Source organism: Musca autumnalis, unplaced genomic scaffold, assembly GCF_047663935.1.
Source record: "Musca autumnalis isolate F117 unplaced genomic scaffold, ASM4766393v1 scaffold_2, whole genome shotgun sequence".
Classification (NCBI taxonomy): Eukaryota; Metazoa; Arthropoda; class Insecta; order Diptera; family Muscidae; genus Musca; species Musca autumnalis.
In genome coordinates this window covers 243,115,885-243,139,274 of record NW_027411755.1, presented here as the reverse complement: position 1 = coordinate 243,139,274, position 23,390 = coordinate 243,115,885, and the positions used below count along the sequence as shown (strand labels likewise).

Genomic DNA, 23,390 nt, shown 5'->3' with positions numbered 1-23,390 from the left:
GCGAAATCACGAAACGCCTTCGAAATCACGAAACAACGCCGAATGTAAACCAAGCATTAGCTGTGTTCCTTTACTTACCTGAGGTTACCATTTTTCCCATTTGTTACCATTTTTAACCTGCAAAGCGTTCCTTAACCCCGAAAAGTGGCAAAACTGGAAGCAATTTTTAAGAGAGAGAGAGACTGGAGAGAGAGCGAAAATGGCTTTCTCTTCTACCACAGGCCACCAGCAAAATTTCTGCAGGTAAAAAATGGCAGAACTGATTTTTCGATTTCTGTTTGACGATTATTTCACAAATAGACGATAAACAAAAGAAAAGTCGAAAACTAAATTAAAAACTGTGAAATAAAAGACGAAAACTGATTTTTGTATGTTTCTTTTTGACATTGCTGCCAGATATACAATTTTTCCGAGCGATTTTGAGCAACTTTGACACTTTTCTCTTTTACCCCCCTAACCATTAATAAAGTAAAGGAACAAAGCTCTTTTGAAGAAATGTGTAGGGATCAACTAACTGTTTTTTTCTGTAGGAATCTCTACAGCAACTGCTTATAAAATGTATCGAACGGAGTGTATTTTTCATAACTCTGGTTGTACTACATCGAAAGTTGTTGTGAAATCATAACTCCAATTGCACAACATCCACAATTTTTTGCTGGGTTATTTTGGGATATTTCGCAATGGCTTGCATTTTAGTTGCGTCTTTGGACTGATTAAAAATGCAATCCGAAAAGTGTCTTTAAATTCAATCCAAAACACTACATCAAAAGCTGTGATTTTGATCGAAAACGGAGTGCATCGTAGCTGTGTGCTGTGGAAGCAAAATGGAATGCATCCTGCTGCGCACTCTCTTGTAAAATTCATAAATAAAAAGTTTGCATCCGCGGATGCAGTTAAATCACTAGAACAATTGCCGCTGGAGCACATCTTTTCCTAGGATGAACTCCATTTCGCTTCCACAGCACACAGCTAGGATGCACTCCATTTTCGATCCAAATCACAGCATTTGATGTAGTGTTTTGGATTGAATTTAAATGTAGTCTAAAGATGCTATAAAATGCAAGCCATTGCAAATATCCCAATAAATAAAATACATTGCTTATTCGTGTAAACAAAAATATTAACTTTATTACACTAATACAAATTACAAAAACTCTCCATTAAATTTGATCATAACTGAGTTTACTTCCTCTGGTCTGCTTTTTGTGACACCGCAGCTGATATTGCTTCATCATCCAAATGGTTTTTCATTTTTCCTCCAACTCCAGTTCAGATTTCCAAAAAAAAACTGTAATGCTTGGTAAACTTAGCATAACTCCACTTCTGTTTGGTTTACATTCGGCGTTGTTTCGTGATTTCAAAGGCGTTTCGTGATTTCGTGCGGAATCAAGCAAAATTTGTCATGATTTCGCATACAAAAATGAAATCATCTCATTTCGTGATTTCAGCGAAATCAACATCGAAATCACAGTACACATGATACACAACCTTGCTTTTGCCTAAAAAAGTACCAAAAGTTGCAACACTTTTCACGTATCACAACAAACAAGGTAGATGTGCGAATTGCTGCAACAAACAATTTTAGTATCAACATTTGTAAACAACGTGAAAAAATATTAAATTACTTTGTTACAATGATATTTTTCATTGTGTTCCCGTACTTTTTAATAGTAATTTTAGAAAATAGATCGAATTGTCAAATATGTCTCCCCCATACAAATTTCCTAAAAATACGGGAACGGAAAAATGATGGAAATTGCAAAAACTCCAGCAGAAATGTCAAAATCAACGTATCAGCTATAATATTAGATACCAATGAACATATCGACGCCTCCAAACAATAGTATGCTAAGTCGACATAGCATGTTTTCAAGTTCTTTACATTTTTACATTTTACGTCCTTTAATTTAAATTCTGTCAAATTTTGGTAATGATCGGTCAATCCGAACAGAAGTTATAAACAAATGTTTACTCAGAATAGTAGTGAAGGTCAAAGAAAACTGTAAACTTTGAGAGCTTCTCCTGCAAAACTCACTTTTCAGACTTAGCATACTATTATTTGGAGGTGTCGATATGAACATGCTTGTTGCTAGTTTCTACTAAGCCAAAATTGTATGGCAGACAACAGGAGAAGAGGGTGTTATTCGGCGCTATTTATGTTTAAAGAGAAGTGCAAGTCTTGCTAGATTTCGGAGTACGTAAACGCATTTTTAGCACTAAACGGCAAAACTACTGCAAGTACTAATATTTTGCAGGTTCTGAGCACAACTATTGTCTTTCAAAATTTATAATTATGATAAAATCATTATTTATTTGTTGGTACTATACACAATTGATACGATACACAGATAATTTTACGATAATTTTCCAAATAAAGTTCTATATTGTCGTATATTTTTGATGTTTAATTCAATTTACAACAACTTGTTTTTGAAAATTCATGTTCAGTCAGCTCCGCATATGCATCTACCTTGATCATTGTGATATGTTTGAAATCAACAAAACATAAGTGTAAACACCGGGGTGTATTTCAAGATTTCGTGAAATCCAGTGGATTTTGGAGCGCAAGTGTAAACTTGGCATTAGTCTCGTGTATTACAGCAATGTCCGTATCTTTAGTCCCGGGCCACACTAGAGTAATTTCACTGAAATTTTAACATGAAATTATGCGTCTCTAGATCGAGTTCCATAGTAGAGTAAAATCATGAAATTGCTGTAATGAGGAATTCGGCCTAAGAACTAGTGTGGACCGGGACTTAGTTGGTATTTCTTTATTTTTTTTTTACAAATTCTGTGTTCAGAAAAAAACTGCGACTGTAGGGATCAAAAAATTGGCTTGCTTGGCTATAAAGGGGAGTACACACTATCATTCAAAACTGACAGTCAACGTACTTTTAGGACAATTTTCGGGCAAATAACAACTTTTATTTAGCTAAAAACGTTTGAAATTCAATATATACGGTGTTATTTAGAGATTACAAAAGAAATTTTTCAGTTAGGCTTTGATATTCACGAAATAGACCTCGATGACTGTCAGTTTTGCTTGTCAATGTGTACTATACTTAAGCGAGTGCTTCTAAAATGTATCGAGCAGAGGGCATTTTTCATAACTCCGTGTGGACTGCATCGAAAGATGTATTGAAATCATAACTCTGCATTGCACTACTTCCAAACTTTTTTGCTGGGATGTACCGTACACTTGTAGTGATTCAACTGCATCCGCGGATGCAAACTTTTTGCTGGGTTGAATCATGTTGTTCGCTCTCATAATTACGTACACGAATTAACGCGTTCATACGACATAGTACACAATTCATAGAAACATGATTCATATTTTCATTCTTTTTATTTAGTACCGGTCCACACTAGCGTGCATTTCATTAAAAAATTTCATGAAATTAGGCGTTCTTAAATCGGAGTACCACTACAGCAATTTTATAATTTTACACTTCTATGGAAGTCGATCTAGAGAAACATAATTTCATGCAATTTTTCGATGAAACACTCTTGTGTGGACAGGGACTTACTGATTTTAGAGAAATTTTCAACCAAAAGACGAGTAAAATTAATTGATATGAACTGAAAAAATATTTTCATTCTTTCAGATATCTATTTAATATTAAATTATATTTGGTATGTTCCAGTACTGCAAGAATCTACCAATTTTTACATTTTTTTTCGATAACATAAAGGAAAAACTGTTTCTAAAGTGTGGTACACACGATCAGTTTTGACTGTCAGTTTTGCTCAAATAATCGGTTGCTTGCCAGGTTGGCCGTTCACTTTTGTCAGTCATCAGGCAACCACAAAATATTTTGTGGTTGCTGGACTGTTTGACAATTATCGATAATTCCAAAAAATCGACAGGCAATAAAAAAGAAGACAAAAAAGTTGGGTTTTTAATAAAATTTTAAATGTTGTATTTTTCCTGTCATAACTAATTTATTTCGACAAATTCTCCCCATTTTTTTTAGATTCTTGCTGTACTGGAACAGACCATACATTTTTTGTGTATTTTTATTAAATAAATGGTCTGTTCCAGTACTGCAAGAATCTACTAATTTTTACCATGGTGGAATAACAAGAGATGTGTTCCAGAACTAAAAAGTTTTTAGAATTTTTACGACTTTTATACATTTTACTCGAAAAAGCGTTCCCGTACACAAAAAAGTTGTAAAATGTTCACTTCTCTTTAAACAAAAATGGCGCTCAATGACGCTCTCTTTAAAAACTTTTTAAACGACAAATTTGAGCGAGTAAAAAAATAGTAACATGGTTGCCGGCGTCTGATTGGCTGATACGCCGACTTTGACATTTGTTCCAGCATTTTTGACGTATTTTCCATTTTTGCGTTCCCGAAATATTTGAAAAAACTATTGTGTGACAATAATTTTTCACTCTTTCTCTCTTTTACGAGTTTTACTATTAAAAAGTACGGGGACAAAGCTTATGATTTTTACTATTTGTTTCGATAACATAAAGGAAAAAATGTTATCGTAGTAAAAAATAGTAGCTTCTTGCAGGTTCTGGAACAGAGCATAAATCAACGGCTTTTTTCTCTTTTATATTTCTGTGAAGTACTTGGGCAAAATTTGAAATTTTGTATTTTTCCTGTCATAACTAATTTATTTCGACAAATTCTCCCCATTTTTTAGATTCTTGCAGTACTGGAACTGACCATACATTTTTGTGTATTTTTATTAAATGATCTCTTCCAGTACTGCAAGAATCTACTAATTTTTACCATGGTGGAATAACAAGGTGTTACATCGATATAAATAATCGGGCCATTTACCACACCAAACGTCAACATTTGCGAAAAAATTTTGATTATTGTTATCGATGTAACACCTTGTCATTCCACCATGATTTTTACTATTTGTTTCGACAACATAAAGGAAAAAATGTTATCGTAGTAAAAAATAGTAGCTTCGTCCCAATTTACATTAGGCGAGTTTACTTGCGGCAATTGTCAGTTTGATGGAGAGAGAGGTGAGGCATATGGTAACACTTTGCCTCTCAGCCCCCTCTCTCAACTACCAACTGACAATTGCCGCAAGTAAACTCGCCTAATGTAAATTGGGACTTCTTGCAGGTTCTGGAACAGAGCATAAAGGGGAGTACACACCATCATTCAAAACTGACAGTCAGCGTACTTTTACGACAATTTTCTGGCAAATAAAAACTTTTGTTTAGCTGAAAATGTTTGAAATACATTATGTAAGGTATTATTTACAGATTAGGAAAGTAATTGTTCAGCTAGGCTTTGATATTAACAAAATAGGACTCGATGACTGTCAGTTTTGTTGGTCAGTGTGTACCATGGTACAATCATTACATGGTAGGACACAGCAATTACAATTTTTTCTATTGGTTTGCTTATTCTGTCAAATCAGTATACACATGGTACAATCATTACAAGGTAGGACACAGCAAACATATGATTACAATTTTTTCCTGAGGTCCTCCTATTGTGTCAAAACAGTTTTGACAAAGTTTACAAAATAAATTAATTGAAAATCAAACTGTTTATGTATATACAAAATAAAAGAAAATCAAAATAAATATGCATAAATAAAAACAGCAAGAATTATGGTTTATTATTATGGATGGGTGCTATCTGCCATTAAGCAATATGGCCAGATGAGTGGACTATGCCGTGTGTATTGTAATCGCAGCTTACCGATGTCCAACTTCCGTACCTTTGCTGTAACTAGGTGATAATCGTACATCGAATGAATGAATTCCTTCCATCTATTTGATTTTTTTTTTTTTTTTTTTTTGATCTGGAGACAGCCAGGTGCCCTTATAAAAGTCAAGATACTTGACTCTGCTGTTGCTAACTACCATGTATTTTTTAGCGGCGAAGACAATCACCTCACTTCAAGATTGATCAGTTTAGCTTTTATTCGAATTGTAGCAAGTCTTTCATACGTGGCGCCAGACTAACTAGAAATCAGCAACTTATACTTCATATCATGGCAGCAATATACAGTGCGTCCCATTTAGGTGTGGTTGTGACCCCTTTCCCTGTCCATCATATTTCCTGTATGACTGTAATAACGGTTTCGTACGTTTGCAGAAGTCAAGTAGAAATAGGGTTAAGTTCGGCTGGGCCGTACGTATTATACCATTCACCATATCGGGAGGTACTGTTCTATTGGAGCTATATCAAAACGTGGGCTGATATATAGCCCATTTTAAATACCAAACATCCTTAGAATAATACAAGATGATAAAGATCTTTCTTAAATATAGCGTTTTATTTAATATAAGCATTTAATAAAGGAAAATCAGTAGTGGTTTGCATTTTAACAGCCTCAAATGCCCTTGTCATTCATATGATACTCTCCCGAGTGGGAGCATGTTTTGCTCTCAAGGCAGTTAATGTTCGAATGGTTTTGGCACCGCAGTTTTGCGCTAAAGTACAAGGAAATTATGTCCAAAGCTTCGGCGACAGCAGGTGCGAGTCAAAAGTTCTTACAAAGTCATTTGTGACCACCATCAGAAACGAAATTGGTAGCCTTGGGATCCTTGCATTTGTTTGGGAAGTTCTCATTACCAATTTTCTTGATTTCGAAGAGACCAGCTCCAGACCGACATCCTCTGCAGACATTTCTGGTGGCACGCAGGCACGGGCAACGCGCAAATGACCACTTTTACCCAAATGTCTAATGGGAGTAATACAAATATTATTTTAGAAAAAATTAAAACAAATACAAACTGACAAGATTTCAAATGAAGAAAACTTGTTGCATTTGTTATTATAATATTTGAAGTTATAAGCAAACCAGCTTCAGAGTTGTTTTTTTGAAATTTTGTGAACCTGCCCAACCTTCTAATAATTGAACCATGAGTATACACAACTTGTATATGTATGTGTATTGTTTTGAAAGCTATGACAAAATATTTTATACTTATTAAAATTCAGTCGAAATGAAAATTGTTATTACAACATTTATTGAACTGAAATTCATGAACATTGTGATGAAACAAACTTTTGAACATATACGGAAGCTGACTCTGTAAAGAAAACTTGGACTCCCATTCATTTTTCGCGTTTTTAGTTATTTATACAAAATATCAAATAAACAGTACAACCTGTTGCATATTCAGTTATGGTAATTCTGACAGAATAAGCAAATACACCCAGGCCTAGTTTTTCATAGTTTGTTCGAACCTGACCTACCTTCTAGATTATTGTACCATGAGTGTGTACTATACTTAAAGCAACGTCTTTTTTCTCTTTTATATCCCTGTTCCTTTACGCGCAAGAATCTTCAAGTTTTACAACTATTTACTCGAAAAGCGTTCCTTTACTTCAGACACCATACAATTCATATGGAAGTAGATTACAACTTTTGCTACTTTTGCCAGTTTTACCATTTTTAAAAGTAAAGGAACAGACCAATATTTCTGTGAAGTACTTGTGCCAAATGTCAACAAAAGCATAGACATTTCCGCCATTTTTATTCGATAATAATATCGATAGCTATTATTTTTTGGAAATGAAATATCGAAAATATCTAATGATAGAAATATCGATAGTTTGCCAGCTCCACTACGACTTATTTCTTTTCAAACCAAAAGGTGATTAAACGATAATCGACATACGTCTAACTTGAAGAAGCACAATCAAAACATCAAACGGTTCGTTGTCGTTGTGTGTTCCTCGGAAATCAACAAACTCTTTACTCTTTAAAAGTGAAATACAAAGAAAAGAAAAGTGTAAATAAAAATCATGTAAACTTAAATAATGTATATACTGAGATGTTAATAAAAAGACAAAATTATTCGTGTTTTTTATTCAGCGAAAACATTAAGCAAGTGTCGAAAAATGTCAATAGATCTTATAAGAAACAATCATTTCGGATTCGGATTGTGCTTTTTTTAACCAATAAATGTCAATTGTGAATAATTCAAATAAGAAAATTTCAATACAGCATTTAAGAAAATATTTTGAGTTCTTCTTAAGTCTTCCCTCCCAATAATCAAACCAAACGAATGTGGTATTAAAAAGAATCTTTACGTGGTGCTGGCTGGTCGTTGGCGTTCGGGTTGCGCGGTCGGTTATTTTTTGTGTGGATATACAGTGAGTGTCAAAAATATTCGGTTTTCAATTTCAGCAATAATAACACCTCCGTATTTTAGAAGCCCATATCCAAAAAACCAAATACAGTCGGACCTCGATTATCCGTTATGGTCGGGACAGGAGGTATTACGGATAATCGATTTTCACTGATAATGGAGGCAATGGTTTTTGCATTTTTTGAACATATTTGCACACAGGAACAAGATTCGTTCGCAATTATTAAAATGTATACTAATATTGCAGAAAAACTTCGATAATGACCTGTTTTTTGGCGAAATATTAAACAAAAGTTACAAAAACCGAATATTTTTGACGCATAGAAAACAAGGTTAACAACGTTTTCTTTGTTATTCTCGCTTATAGGGCTGCCATGGATCCATGTTACATACATTTTTTAATTGCCACAGGACCAACATTTTTTTAAGTATTTGGTTTTTAGATATTGGGCATGGGCTTCTAAAATACTGAGGTGTTATTATTGGTGAAATTGAAAACCGAATATTTTTGACACTCACTGTATCTTTTCTTTATGGACGATTAGTTGATTTACTTTTGCATCGGAGTGTGTATGAGTAGTGTACGTTTTTGTTGTAAACGGCGAGGAGAATGTGAATAGAAGAAAATAAGACGAATAAAAGCCACAACAACTAATACTAATACATCAATTGATTGTGTGCGGAGTAGGAGTGGTGCCTGCTTTTCGCTTTTATTTTTTGTTTGTTATTCGTTTTTTACTTTACACTTCTGCATCTGCTGCAATTCTAATTGGAAACGAGAAATAAAGTGGAATAGGAGAACAACATTTTTGAAGCTGATCATTAAAAAAAGGAAGAATACGAAGTACATAATTTTTTGTTCTTGCCACAAAACGTTAAAGGAGGAGAAAAGTGCAAGTATGTAAACTAGTCTAAAATAATTATTGTTAAATGTTATTATTGAATACAAATACTTAAGATATTCAATTGAATTGTTTTATTCCACTTTAGATATTGTGTGAACATATTTTTTGTAACATATGTTTGTAAAAAGTGCGCGTAAATGTGTTTGTATGTTTTGGGGCATGCGTTGCTTTAGTTTTGCAGCAGTGTTTTTCATGTGCCACAAAAGTTTCAATTTGTGTGTCTTTAATTTAAAATTTGAAGACAGATTTTACAATTTGTTAACGAAAAAAATTTGGAGGCGTGTATATTCGAATGAGAGGAAAGTGACAAATCCATTGATTGATTTTAACAACAACAAAAGATATCATTGTTTGCATTTAATGTCTGATTTCGTGAAAAGCCATCGGAGAGTGTTGCCACGTTGTTTGTTTGGAGAATCCAGTCACAAAGTAGCGGTTTTACGGAAATTTTAAATGTGTCAAATTTCTTTATAACGCAGCAGTTAAGGAAAAAACATTAATACGTTATTGAGAAACTTCTTTAAAAGCGACTATTTTCTGTTGTTTTTGGTCTGTTCCCGTACTTTATTAAATGGCAAAAGATGTGAACGACTTGCATATAAATTGTGCTGTGTTTTGGTGTAAGGGAATTCAACATGTGCAAAAGTGGTAAAAATTGCAAAATATAAACAACATTTTTTATAGGGGAAGTCCATACTTCCCGATATATTGGCCTCTGAAGTTCAGCAAGCGTAGCTGATTTCTTTGATTGTTTAGCTCGACCAGCACACTTTCGTGAATTATAATAAAGCCAACTGGTATCACTTGCCCATGCCCTCATGTGCACCGAAATCATGAGAAGTTATTCAGAGAAATAATCCTCAATTTGGCAAAGCGCGTCGGTCTGAACGAAACAGAAACAGGCTGAAAGAAACAGTTTGAGACAACAAGAAACCCTAACAAAATCCAATCATCAATTTTCGAAAGATTTAGCTCTCCCAGTAGCCGAAAGATCGATGCGGTGTTTTCATTGATCCGAATTATCTTCCATCAATGAGGAATCCATCCCCAGAGTTACTGCCAGATATTCAAGATCTCTGGTCAGTTCCATCATCTGTTCTCACTTCTTCCGGTCGCACTAAATTCTTATCAAATTCCGTTCAGTGCATATTCCAACATAAAAAAACCAACTGAATGGATTCTCGAATTTTATTGACGACTACATACATATGTACGTCACTGGCCGCCGTCCTCATGTGCCAGAAAGGGTGGTAAGATATTCCGAGAGAAACAATTCTCAAGGCGACAAAGTATAATATTCCTGTGGACATCACCTTTGGCACAACAACTGACGAAATATTTGTGCTCTTGTTCCCGAGAATAGGCGTTCAAATTGGCTATAACATCTCGACCACTACACCATTAATCCTAAGCAACCTTGGTCCACAATTATAAGTGTGGTTTCAATAGGAATAAAATGTACCTGCTATATCCAGACGGCATATCTCTGGTAATGTTAAAGAAAATTGGGGGCAGTAGCGACTTTGCAAAGGCCTTGGAACTTGGTAATTTGAAGGTGGCTCGTATAATTCCCATTCTGAAGCCAGACAAATCCGCTAACTATGAAGAATTGTACCATCCAATCTCAGTTTTTTCGTCTATAGCAACGGTTTTAGAAACCACTTCAACCTTGCTTCATATTGGTTTCTGCTAAGCTCATAGAACAACCACGGTTTTGTGAGAGATAACCACAAATATTGTGAACCGTGGGGGATTGCTAGATCCTTTATCGGGACCCTCCCATTGTACCGAGGAAATAAAATACTCGGGGGTGACCGAAAACTAGCCTGCGGCAGCTTGTCCCTTAGTACCTTTGGTGGTCGGAAGCTGAACCAGCTAGAATGGCCACCACTGGAAATCGGTAGGCGTAACCAAAGTTTAAAACGGCTTCCGAACAGCGAATGAATACTACCACAGCGTCTGTTTCCATATTGGGCGGCTGTGAACAGCGTCTGAACTCCCGTGGAGCGGCTGCAACCATAGATAGAAACCTACAAACCCTTCAGAACGGAACGGGAAACCACTGAAGTAAAATCCCTTGCAAATCATATAATAATATGGAAACAACAAAAGAAATACGGCCCGCAGTCTTCGGCAATAAGAGGGTGCTAAGAATCCCCGGAGGTAAAACAAAAAAGGTATTAAAAATAGGAACGTGGAATGTTAAAAGCTTATACGAAGCTGGAAAGCTCAATAGCACTATAAGCAAAATGAACAGACTAGATATAGACATTCTCGGAATAAGTGAAACATGGTGGACTGAAAGCGGAGATTTTAGATCGGAAAATAGTCGAGTATTTCACTCAGGAAATCAAGGAGGAAAGCACAGAAAGGGTGTGGCAATAATAGTAAAGTGTTATATTGCAGAATATGTAGCAGGATTCATCCCACGTTCTGACAGAACAATGATGATAAAAATTAATACAAAACCCATTAATATGAACATTATCCAAGTTTACGCCACCACATCGGACTCAAGTAATGACGAAGTCGAGGAATTCTATGCAGAAATCGAAGAGTTACTCAAAAACACCAAATCTCATGAAATTACTATTATACAAGGAGATTTTAACGCAAAGGTTGGAAGAGATGTAGTAAATGGAGTCACTGGAAAATATGGACTAGGACAACGCAATGATAGAGGGGATAGACTGGTACAAATCTGCCAAGAACATAAAATGAAAGTTACAAATACAACGTTTCAATTACATCCCAGAAGACTTTATACTTGGAGATCTTATGATAACCCAGCAAACATCATAAGAAATCAAATTGATTACATAATTATCAACAAACGATACTATTCATGTGTGATGAAGAGCTCAACTTGCCCCGGTGCGGACGTTCCACTACTTTCTAAACTCAGGAACAAATTAGCAATTACCCGAAAAACTAAGAGGACACTCAGACTAAATCTGCACATGATGAAAGATTCAATTGTTAAATGCGAAATTAAAGCAGAGATTAACTCCAAACTTGAGCATACTAGAAGGATGTGGAAAATATATGGCATAATCTCAAAAAAAAAAAAGATAAACTCCACCACGAATATGTGCCTACAAAAATCTCCTGCATCGAGGGAAGATGAATGGGTCACTGAGAAAATTAATCAATTACGAATCCTTAGAAGCCAACAGAAAAAAAAGAAATTTCGAAAGATACTGGGAGATAAATAAAGAAATCAGAACCTTGACAAGAGCAGCAAATAATAATCTAACTAATAGAAAATGTCAAGAAATTGAAACTCTACAGAACCTGCACGATGACTTCAACCTTCATAAGAAGTTAAAGGAAGCAGCAGGAGTATATGGAAAACAGCGCTAGCCACTCTGTTAGATGAAAATAACAAAGCTATATTTGAATTAGCGGAGAAAAAAACGAATATGGAAAGAATATGTAGCAAAATTATTCACTGATGCCGAAAGAACCCCTTACGAAGAAACAGAAGACAATCTGACTGGAAACCCAATAACAAAGTGCGAAGTAGAACAGACAATAAAAACACTCAAAGATATGAAAGCAACAGGACCTGACGATATTCCAGCTGAAGTGTTAAAACTTATAGAGGATGAAAATGTGGAACTACTCGTAATATTCTTTAACCAGCTATATGACACGGGGAAATATCCACCAGACTGGCTCATTTCAAAATTCATACCGATACCAAAGAGGAACAACGCAAAAAATGTGAAGAATATAGACTGATTGGAATCATGAGTCATGCATTAAAACTTTTTCTAAGAGTAATCCATAGCGGAATATATCCCCAATGTGAAAACTATATGGGCACATCACAGTTCGGATTTAAACAAGGAATGGGGACTCGAGAAGCACTGCTTACCTTACCTTTATATGTTTCGTTGACTACGAAAAAGCTTTCGACACAGTTCGTCACGATAAGCTAATAGAAATTTTGAAAACGATTAACATAAGCGACAAGGAAATACGATGTATAGAAAATTTATATTGGAATGCCGCCTGTTTCCAATATAAATTTCGTATCAGTTTAGATCATTTGCTACTCAAGTAAAGACGTGTTTTTTCGCATTAGCAAGTGACAGTAACAAACAAAGCACACACATTTATTCTTTTTCATCAAAATAAAACAACAACATTAAACGGTCTCGCGTTGCAGACTCCGTTACTCATGGTTCTACCATGAGTAAAAAGACTAAAACGTCTAATTCTCCGAGAGGAGAAAATCAGAATTATTTTCACCCGCTTCAAACGGTTGATGATGAGAATGAAGATACCAATGCAGGTGACGAAATTGTTATCGATAACGATAAAAAACCTAAGGTGAGAGTGCCACCAATAACTCTTCTTAAATGCAAAGTTGAACAAGTACTGGAAATGTGCAGAGTATTGAAAGTTATCGATTTTTCAATTAAAAAGATATCAATTGGGCTTATAGGCCGTTTACATATAACCGGGTTAACCCAGTGGGTCTGGGTTTCAAATGTCATTTCCATTGTGTATACTTCAAATAAATCCTCATAAAGAAGGTTAACCCTACAAAAAACTATAATCTAAACGCCGTATTAAATTATTATGTGCCAACGAAGATGATTTCAAATTGATATGCGAAAAAGCATCAACGCAATTCGAATTTGAATTTTTTACGTATGGTACAAAATACGATAAACCTTATAAGGCCATACTGCTAAAGTATGATAAGAGGGATCCTGAAATAGTCAAAAAGCTTTTGATTGAACAAGGATTAAAATGTCTGGATGTTAAAATCATTATTAGAAAGGTAAATAATGAGGAACAGGTTATTTATGTTGTTTATTTCGAACGGAAGTCCGTTACAATGAAGGAATTGAGAGAACTCCACTCAAAAATTGGATATTTAAATGTTAATTGGGAGTATCAAAAACCGAACCAACATAAACTAACACAATGTCATAATTGTCAGATGTTCGGACATGGATCCAGTAGGTGCAAAGTTAAATCTTTTTGTGCCAATTGTGCAGGAAACCACTTAACTGCTGAATGTAAGGAAACCCGTTTAAAATGTGCCAATTGTGGAGGCGAACATAAATCGAATTCCCTGGAATGTCCCAGTAGAATGAAATACTTGGAACTTAGGGAGAGGCTCAAGCCTAAAAAGTCTCGAATGCATTCTAATTACCCACGTTTTCAAAACATTGCACAAAATTTTCCGAATAAATTACATCAGGAATATCCTAACACAAATAACACGTCTAATTGGAGACAGACGGAAACAAACAATTTATTTTCAGTTGAAGAACTGAAAAATATCACCTTTGAATTGATTTCAAAATTAAAAAATTGCAAATCAAAACAAGAACAATTTGAAGTGGTAACTGATATTGCCTTCAAATTTTTAAATTGATCAAACCATTGAAAATAGTTTCCTGGAATGCCAGAGGCATTCGCAATAAACATCAAGAACTATATAGCTTCCTAAATATAAATGAAATTGATATTTGTCTTCTAAGCGAAACATGGTTAAATTCAAGTATTTCAATAAGACACAATTCCTTCATGTGTTATCGCAACGATCGTGCAGAAAGAAGAGGAGGAGGTGTTGCTATTTTAATAAGGAAAAATATTCGTCATAAGATGTTAAGGCCTATAAATACTTCCCTTATTGAAAATATTGGAATTCAAGTTTATTATAATAACAATGTTGTCAATATTTTTTCTTGTTATTTCCCTGGTGGTGTTCGTGATACCCAGAAAAAACAAGAGTTCCTGTCGGATATCCATAAATTGACCAGTGTCAAGAATGTTGTTCTTGCTGGAGACTTTAACTGCAGGCATCAGTATTGGGGTTGTCGAAGAAGTAATGTTTGGGGTAATATATTGTATGATAAGCTACAAACAAATGCTTTTAATGTTATGTTCCCGCAGGAATGCACTTATATTCCCGCAGACCCAAGGAGACAATCTTCCACCCTAGATATCTTATTGACCGATATGCCAACATTTATAAGCTCGGTAAAAACTCTAAATAACTTGGCTTCCGATCATCTTCCAATTAAAATAGAGATTAACTATAATGTCGATTTATTAGATAACTCGTACTACAATTTCAACAAAGCTAAGTGGCATCGTTACAAATCATTTATCAACAGAAAAGCTGATCTGAGGCAAATAGAAGACACTTCTGAATCAAATATCGACCACGTCATAAATCATTTCACAGAAATGATTAAAGAAGCCATTGATGTTAGTGTTCCAAAGTGCAGAGTTCGTAGTCCAGCTAATGATATTCAACATATAAAAGAATTGATCCAGTTTAGAAACATATATATACAAAAGAAATTGGAAGCGTTTCAGAGATACTAGTGATAGACAGCAAATGAACTTACTCAATAGAAGGATAAATGCCGAATTGACAAATCTTCGAAATAAAAAATGGAACAAAACGCTGACTGAACTTGAAAAATCATCATCTCCTTTTTGGAAATTATCAAAAGTTATTAAAAAAAAGTCTAATATCATACCAGCACTAAAGACAAACAACCAAACATATTTTACTCAAGGTGAAAAATGTGAAATATTAGCGGACAACTTTCTCAGTAATCACACCATTTCTGAAACTCTGAGCGATGCCAATATTATAAGCGAGGTTAACAATACCGTGGAAGACATAAACTCCTCTCGACCAGAACCGTCTAGCCTGAAATTCACTTCAGTAGGAAAAGTTTCAAGTTTAATTAAAAAATTAAAAAACAAAAAAGCACCTGGCATCGATGGCATAAGCAACAAGTGCTTAAAAATGTTGCCCAGAAATGGTATTATATACTTAACAAACATTCTAAATGCCTGTTTACGTATGTGCTATTTTCCACGAGAATGGAAACTTTCAAAAACTGTTCCAATTCATAAAATAAACAAACCTTTTGACGATCCTAAATCATATAGACCTATTAGCTTATTATCCAGTATAAGCAAAATATACGAAAAGGTCATTCAGGAGCAACTAATCGATCACATAGACAACAATAATGTTTTGCCAAAACAACAGTTTGGTTTTCGAAGGCAACATAACACATGCCACCCACTTTTAAAAATAAACAATATGGTGAAAAGTAATTTTATCAAATCCTTATCTACTGGAATGGTACTACTAGACATAAAAGCTGCATTCGACGGAGTCTGGCACAACGGACTTATTTACAAAATGAATAAATTTGGATTTCCCCTTCAAATTATTAAAATAATAAACAGCTATATTAAGGGAAGGTCTTTCTGTGTCCACATTGGAGCTTCCAAATCCAAAACCGTAAATATACCAAATGGCTGCCCACAGGGTTCTTGTTTATCGCCAATCTTATATAACATATATATATCTGATATACCAGCAATAAATAACTGCGTTATTTCAATTTTTGCTGACGACACCTCAATAACTAGTACTGGATTGTACTCCAATACGATATTGGAGCATCTTCAAGAAGGACTAGTTAAATTAAATGATTATTTCAAGAAATGGAAAATAATGGTAAATCCTGAGAAAACGCAAGCTATTTATTTCTCGAGGAAGAGGAAAACATGTTTTTTGCCCCAAAATCCACTACAATTTTTAAATTGCAATATAGAGTGGGAAAATAATGTTAAATACTTGGGAGTCATACTGGACAAAAAACTTAATTTTGGTGACCACATTTCGTATGTTGTGAATAAAACAAATAAAATAACGAGGATTATGTATCCATTTATAAACAGAAAATCTGGATTAAATATAGAGAATAAAAAATTCATACTTAAATCAATATTTTTGCCAATAATATATTATTGTGCACCATTATTTTCAAACGCTGCAAATAACCATATAAAGAAACTGCAAATTGTTCAAAATAAGCTGCTGAAAATGATATTTAATCTTCCGATGTATTATTCCACGCAAAGACTGCACTCCCTTTCCGGATTTCAGCTCGTTAAGGAAAAACTTGAAATATTCAGGACCAATTTTGAGACAAGATGTATTTCTTCGTCCTATACTCACATAAATGAACTTGTTTCATAAATGGATGTAAAAATCCAACCCCCATCTAGTCAAACAATTTTAAGGTTTAATTTTTTTCCTTATGTATCTAATATCAAAATGTTTAATCATAAATCATATTGTTACAAACAAATATTATAATTAAGTAGAAAAGGAAAATTAAATTTCCTAAACTCTTTATATGTATGTATATATCTGATAAAACCCGAAATGTCATAAAATAAAGAAAAAATCAAAATTTCGTATACATCGTATTTCCTTGACATTGATATAAACGGATAAATGACGGAAGAAGTAACGATTACAAAGGGGGTACGACAAGGATGTATCCATTCGCCGTTGTTATTTAATATATACTCCCAAAGAATATTTATGGAGGCTATAGAGCACCAAAGAATAGGAGTACAAATACATGGGATGATTATCAACAATATCAGATACGCGGACGATACAACAATATTCGCTAGCTCCATATTCGGTCTACAAAAACTTATTGACAAACTCACAGATGTAAGTGAATCGTATGGATTGAAAATCAACAAAATACATGACCATCAGCAGAAAAAATACGTTTAACAACAGTACGTTGAAAATACAAAACACCGTAATAGAAAAAGTAAAAAACTGTAAATATTTAGGAGTTATCATAAATGAACAATGGCATGTTTCGAAAGAAATAACTTGTATAGAAATGGCAAGGGAAGATTCTGAACAGCCTAAATAAGCGATTACCACTCAAACAGACATTTTGGTAGTGCCTGCTCTGTCCAAGGCTTTGCATATGGTCGACCATGCCATGCTGGTTTCCGACACATGAATTCTACTCTTCCTAATGATGTTTAACGTTTGATTGCTAAATTCTTAAGTGCATAAATTTCCAGCTAATTAGCCACCTTCACTAATTTCTTCTAAAGTTATCAAACTGTATATGTAATGAAATTGACATTTGAAACCCAGTCGGTTTATTAAATCCGGCTATATGTAAACGTATTATTAATTATCATTCTTTATTATTACTACTATAAGGTGTGTCTTTTTACGTGATAATTTGTAATAATTTTTACGAAATGTTACTAAATGCTGTCTTTTTGCACAAAACTTCAGTAAGAGAGCGAAATGAGAGAACCATTTTGACAGTTGTTTGCTGCGAATTTGCTAGAAGAATTTTTCCCAGCAACATTTAGCAAGGTCGATCAGCTGATTTTCAATCGTCTGTTAATGGTCAGATGTTCAATGTTTATGTGATATTTGTGGATAAATGCGGCAAATAATGTGATTCAGCTTATTTATTGATTATTTTATTAATTTATTAACTATTTCTTATTTATTTTACTTAAAATTGAAGAAGTTTTTTACTGTCTTGGATTTAGTTTTTCTTCCATACATTTGCGCCAATGTTTTTGTTTTGGTAATCGACTATTTTACTATAATTTTATTTTACGTATAATTGTTCTTACTCTCTGAAAACAAGTTACTGAGTAAATTTTACTAAAAAAGTAAAAAGACACAGCTATAATTACCAATAAATCCATGCTTTGGACATTAACTCAAAAAATGTCCAATATCCCCAAAATACCATTTGTATGCCATTCCAACCCAAACCATATGGCAACACATTCAACGATTAAATGCTTGTCTATTTTTACGAAAATCATCGGCAACAACACAATTAAACTTTAATCTACCAAACTAAACTGTTTTTAATTTAATTGTGACTACCTCCCTCCCCTTTTCATTTAAATATTTTTTGCATTATGTTTTGGTTGTTTTTTTTTAATACATGTTTGTTTTGTTTTTCTACAAACGCCAAAAAGAAAATATTTGTAAACAAACCAAAAGAAATCGTAACAACAAAATCTATTAAGTCCCAAAAAAAGAAACTACAAACTAGAAAAAACATTCAATAAATCATGCTAAAAATGTCAAATAAGCGCAACAAACCGACCGAACCCCGACGAACGTCTTCGTCCGTCGTCTCGCATTATTATTTTATTTTTTGTTGTTGTTTTTGATAGTGTATTGGGAAATACAAAAACTAATGCATTTTTGTCGTTTAGTTGTTTTATTTTTTCTTCTCATTTCTTGTTGTTGTATGAGAATGTGTGAGTTTGCTGTTGGCTGCCTTTGCCGTGGTGCTATGATGGTATGCTGGCTGGCTGTTATGTATGAGCTTGTTGGTTTGCTGCTGGCTGGCTTTGCCTTTCCCAATAAGAAACAGTACAAGAAAACGAAGCAAAAACAGAAAAAACAAACATACGCTCTGAAATCAAATAACAGCAACAACAACAACACCACGACCAACACCAACAAAGTACAGAACTAACATTTTCAACATTACCGACGCCCCTCTCTCTCATCCATATAGCCGACATCATCGCTTTTATACTACACCAACAAAAACAACAACAATAATAATATGAACTTACGAACAGCGACTGTCAAGTCAATCAGTCAAGTGATGGCAAATTGGAATTCTATTGTACATTATTTGGTACCCCTTTTTGGGATGTATAGTAGTTTATTGCAACCAATTGGAATGAAGAAAATTTCATTCTAACTGTTTACACTTGTTGAAATGTATTGTTAACAAAGGTCAATTCGAAGAAGGCCACATCGTCCTTCGTATACTTCACAGAAAAGTTCAGTGGGTATATTTTTTAATAACTCTAACCAATTTGGTCCAATTTTTGCACATCGTAATATTTCTTCGATACATACAGTGAGTCACAGTCAAAAATATCCACTTCAGTTTGTTTCACTAAAACTGTGATTCTTCTTTATAATATACCTTAATAAAATTAGCAATATTCTGGTAAATGAAGATTAAAAATAATAGTTAAAAACGCAAATGTTTGCCCCACAGTGCAACAAGTCGAAAAAGAGCGTAAAGTGTTTGGTAGCTTGACAGGTGGCCGATATACCTAAGCTTTTGCACCTAAAATTGCTGAGATCGCGGAAAAATATCTTAACAAGTGTAATCCAGAAACCATTAGGAGAATCTTGCATAAGCATGGTCTTCATGGCAGAGTTGCACTGAAACCTCGGAAACGATTGGAGTTCATTCGGGAACACGAAAAAAGGATTTCGACTTTTCGAAGACTGTTATTCTTGCCGATGGGTCGGATGGACCAAGTAAGGTATGGTGTAGGGCAAATACGGCCTTAGATCCTAAACACGCAATTTCAACCGTAATACACGGAGGAGGGTCTGTTAAGGTAGAATTAGACGTGACATAACCATAACGCCATATCAATCAGCTGACTGAACCAAACCGATGGAAATCAATATATTCGATTAGTAGTAACATAACATAATGCCATAGCCATAAGAAACCAATTATGTTTTGGTTTTCTATGGTTATGGCTAATGTTTCTTATACAGTCAACCAAAAAAGTCTACATACACCCTATAAATCTTGGGTTTTAAGGGTAAGGAAGCATTTTAATGAAAATCCAAGTACATAGTTCAATTTCATATCCCTAATAAACAATATTAAATACAACAAAAATATTGTTACGGAATTAGATTTAACTAATGTCCGTGTAGACGTTGTTTTATTCCCCGATACGATTTGTACCAAATAAAACAGGGTTCGTTTTAGATTACGTTTCTACAATGCTTTATTTACTTTATTACACTTATTCAGAACCGACTTTAATTACAAAGCACACAGCAAGTCTCTAGTTAGCACGCAGCTCTTATTTAACCGATCTGTTCAGTTCAACGCTTAAAACACAACTACTCCGTCATTGCCAGTTCCCCTGTATTTATATCCCATAGTCTCCCTGTTCGAGAAATATCTAGAGCATATGGCAACACCTCGAATCTGTGCAGCGAACACACAGACGCACATTCGCACTAAGCGAACAACCATACTCACATACATACATGGGGGGAATACAATTGGACGACAAGCACAGTAATAACGTAATTACAACAACAAACAAGTGCAAAGAAGTAACAAACTAAACAATAATTACATGATTATGGCAAAACAAAATAAAAGCACATTAATGAAAGGTAAAGTAACATCTAGAATAATGAAGAGAGTTCTACATGGTAGTTGTTGTTGCTTAAATAAAGTAACTGCGTAATAAAAACTATACGTTACAATTCAAATATTTAAATTAACGGAAATTAAACTAAACTAACTTAAACCTATCAGTTACATTCGTAACAATATATTCCATAATACGAATAACGGTAAATTCTATAAAAATTAAAAAAATAATAGTGAAAAAGTTTACATACACCCCAATGAAATATGGATATTATCGCAAAATTTATGGAATAACCAATGCAAATTTTACATTTTCTTGCCTTAGCGAATGCCTCTGGTTGTCCCTGATATCTTTTAGGCAATATTGCAACATATTTCTGTTATTTATGGTCAGACTTCGCGTATAGCTCGTTAAAGTGGACCCTTGCAGATTTCTTTGAGTTTTTCAGTCTGGTAGTTTATGAAACTCCAGAAAATACAGTGGGACAAATAATTTTGAGATCCTAGAGCGCTATGCTTCCTTATAGTACGTTTATATATAACCGGATTTAACAAACCCACTGGATTTTAAATGTCAATTCCATTACATACCTATACGTCAAACAAATCCTGATAATGAAGGCTAACCTCCAAAAAAGCTCTAATATAAACAGCATATTGCCCTTAAAACTCGAGATTTATAGGGTGTATGTAGACTTTTTTGGTAGACTGTTTTTGTGGGTCGTATGTGGATAAATATGGGCAACATGGACCAGCGGTATCCTATAAGCCCCCACCTATCGGTGGCTATCCATCTCCATTTCTTCCTGGTAATCTGCTTGATTATAGGTTCTCCGTTGGTTCTTTGCCATAAGACCGCATTCGTAATAGTGTAGGGCCAGAATATGCGGCATATAATGCGCAAGAATTTACTAATTTGAATTTGGATTGCTATTATTGTGGGTATCGCTTCCATATAAAAGTGTTGTCTTCACACATGCATTAAACCAAACGCAATATTGTGTGTAATGTGATTTGTGGAGATCTCCAAATCTTGTTTAGTCGTCCAAAAGTCGCTCGGGCTTTAGCTAGCTTATATTTTACGTCTTCCTTAGTCTCTCCGTTCACTGACATAATACATCCAAGGTAGCGGAAACTATTTACATATTCTATTTCTTTGTTTTCCACATATAATTTCTTAATGTTTTGATTGTTTATCCGCATCGCCTTTGTTTTTTTTTGGATATTAATATGCAGCCCACTATTTTTTGCAAGTGATACCAATTGATTTATTTTGTTTTGCATGTCTTGGTGTTTATGTGATATAAGGCATATGTCATCGGCAAAATCAAAATCTTCAAGGTGTTGATGTAGACCCAAAATATTCCTCTTTTCTTTTTTCAAATTTTGGACATTATGCTATCAAGGGAAACTGCGAAGAGTAGAGGGCAGAGAGGACAGCCTTGTTTTATCCCTTCATTGGTTGTAAAAGAGTCGCTGTACAAGCCGTCATTACAAACCTGTAAGGTGGAGTTGTCGTACATCGCTTTTATGACGTTTATAATTTTTGTAGGGACTCCTTTACCTCTTAGTGCTTCCCATATGGAACTTCGCTTGATTGTGTCGAATGCTTTTTTGAAATCTACAAAGCATAGGTAGAGAGGAGAGCGCAATTTAACCCATTATTTCGATTATTATCCGCAGCGTGTTTAATTGGTCGACACAGTTATGGCGCGGTCTGAAACCAGCCTCTTCATCCCGTAACGATTGTTCAATAATCTTTTATTTATTATTGTTGCGGTTATATTGTAAATCGTGTTTTGAAGTGTAATGCCTCTCCAATTGCTGCAGTCGGTCAGATCTCCTTTTTTAGGTAGCTTAACTATAGCTCCTCTAGGCCAATCTATTGGCAAACTTCTCTGTTCCACATATCCGTTAAAAATGGATGTATATTGGTTGCAGATGTTGTGGGGTCTACTTTTAGTATCTCCGCTGGCAAACCGTCTTCTCCCGGCGTTTTATTTCTTTTCAGGGCCGTTATATCATTAATAATTTCTTCCATTGTAGGGGGTTCCACGTTTATATTATGGATGTAGTCATCTGTGCTGCTAATTCTTTCGAAGTACCGTTTCCATATTTGGGTTTTGTTTTCCAGTATCGGTTATAATTTCGCCGTTTTCATATTTAATTCCCCTGTTGCTTTTACAGTTTGTTATTTTCCATTCCAACTATTTCAAAACGTTTACGTATGTTCGCACCATCTGAACTCTTAACGTTGGTTGTAATTGATTCTATGAACCGTCTTTTGTCATTTCTAGCGGCTCGTTTTACAGCCTTTGCTGCATTTTTGTACTTTATTTTTTGTTGTGAATCGTTTAGAAAGCATCTTTTGTTTAAG

At 34.6% G+C, this 23,390-nt stretch overlaps 1 protein-coding gene across 11 annotated transcripts in view; it reads left to right on the top strand.

Annotated features, from left to right (window-relative positions):
• The first annotated feature begins 7,603 nt into the window (after positions 1-7,603).
• crol (crooked legs) overlaps positions 7,604-23,390 on the top strand; it is a 90,582-nt gene continuing 74,795 nt past the window's right edge. For 3 of the 11 annotated variants that reach the window (XM_073971194.1, XM_073971189.1, XM_073971179.1), the window contains exons 1-2: positions 7,604-8,092; positions 8,634-8,985. The gene's annotated coding sequence lies outside the window, so the exon portion shown is untranslated. The remainder of the gene's footprint in view (positions 8,093-8,633; positions 8,986-23,390) is intronic. The other 8 variants (XM_073971209.1, XM_073971207.1, XM_073971200.1 and 5 more) reach the window with 6 other exon arrangements.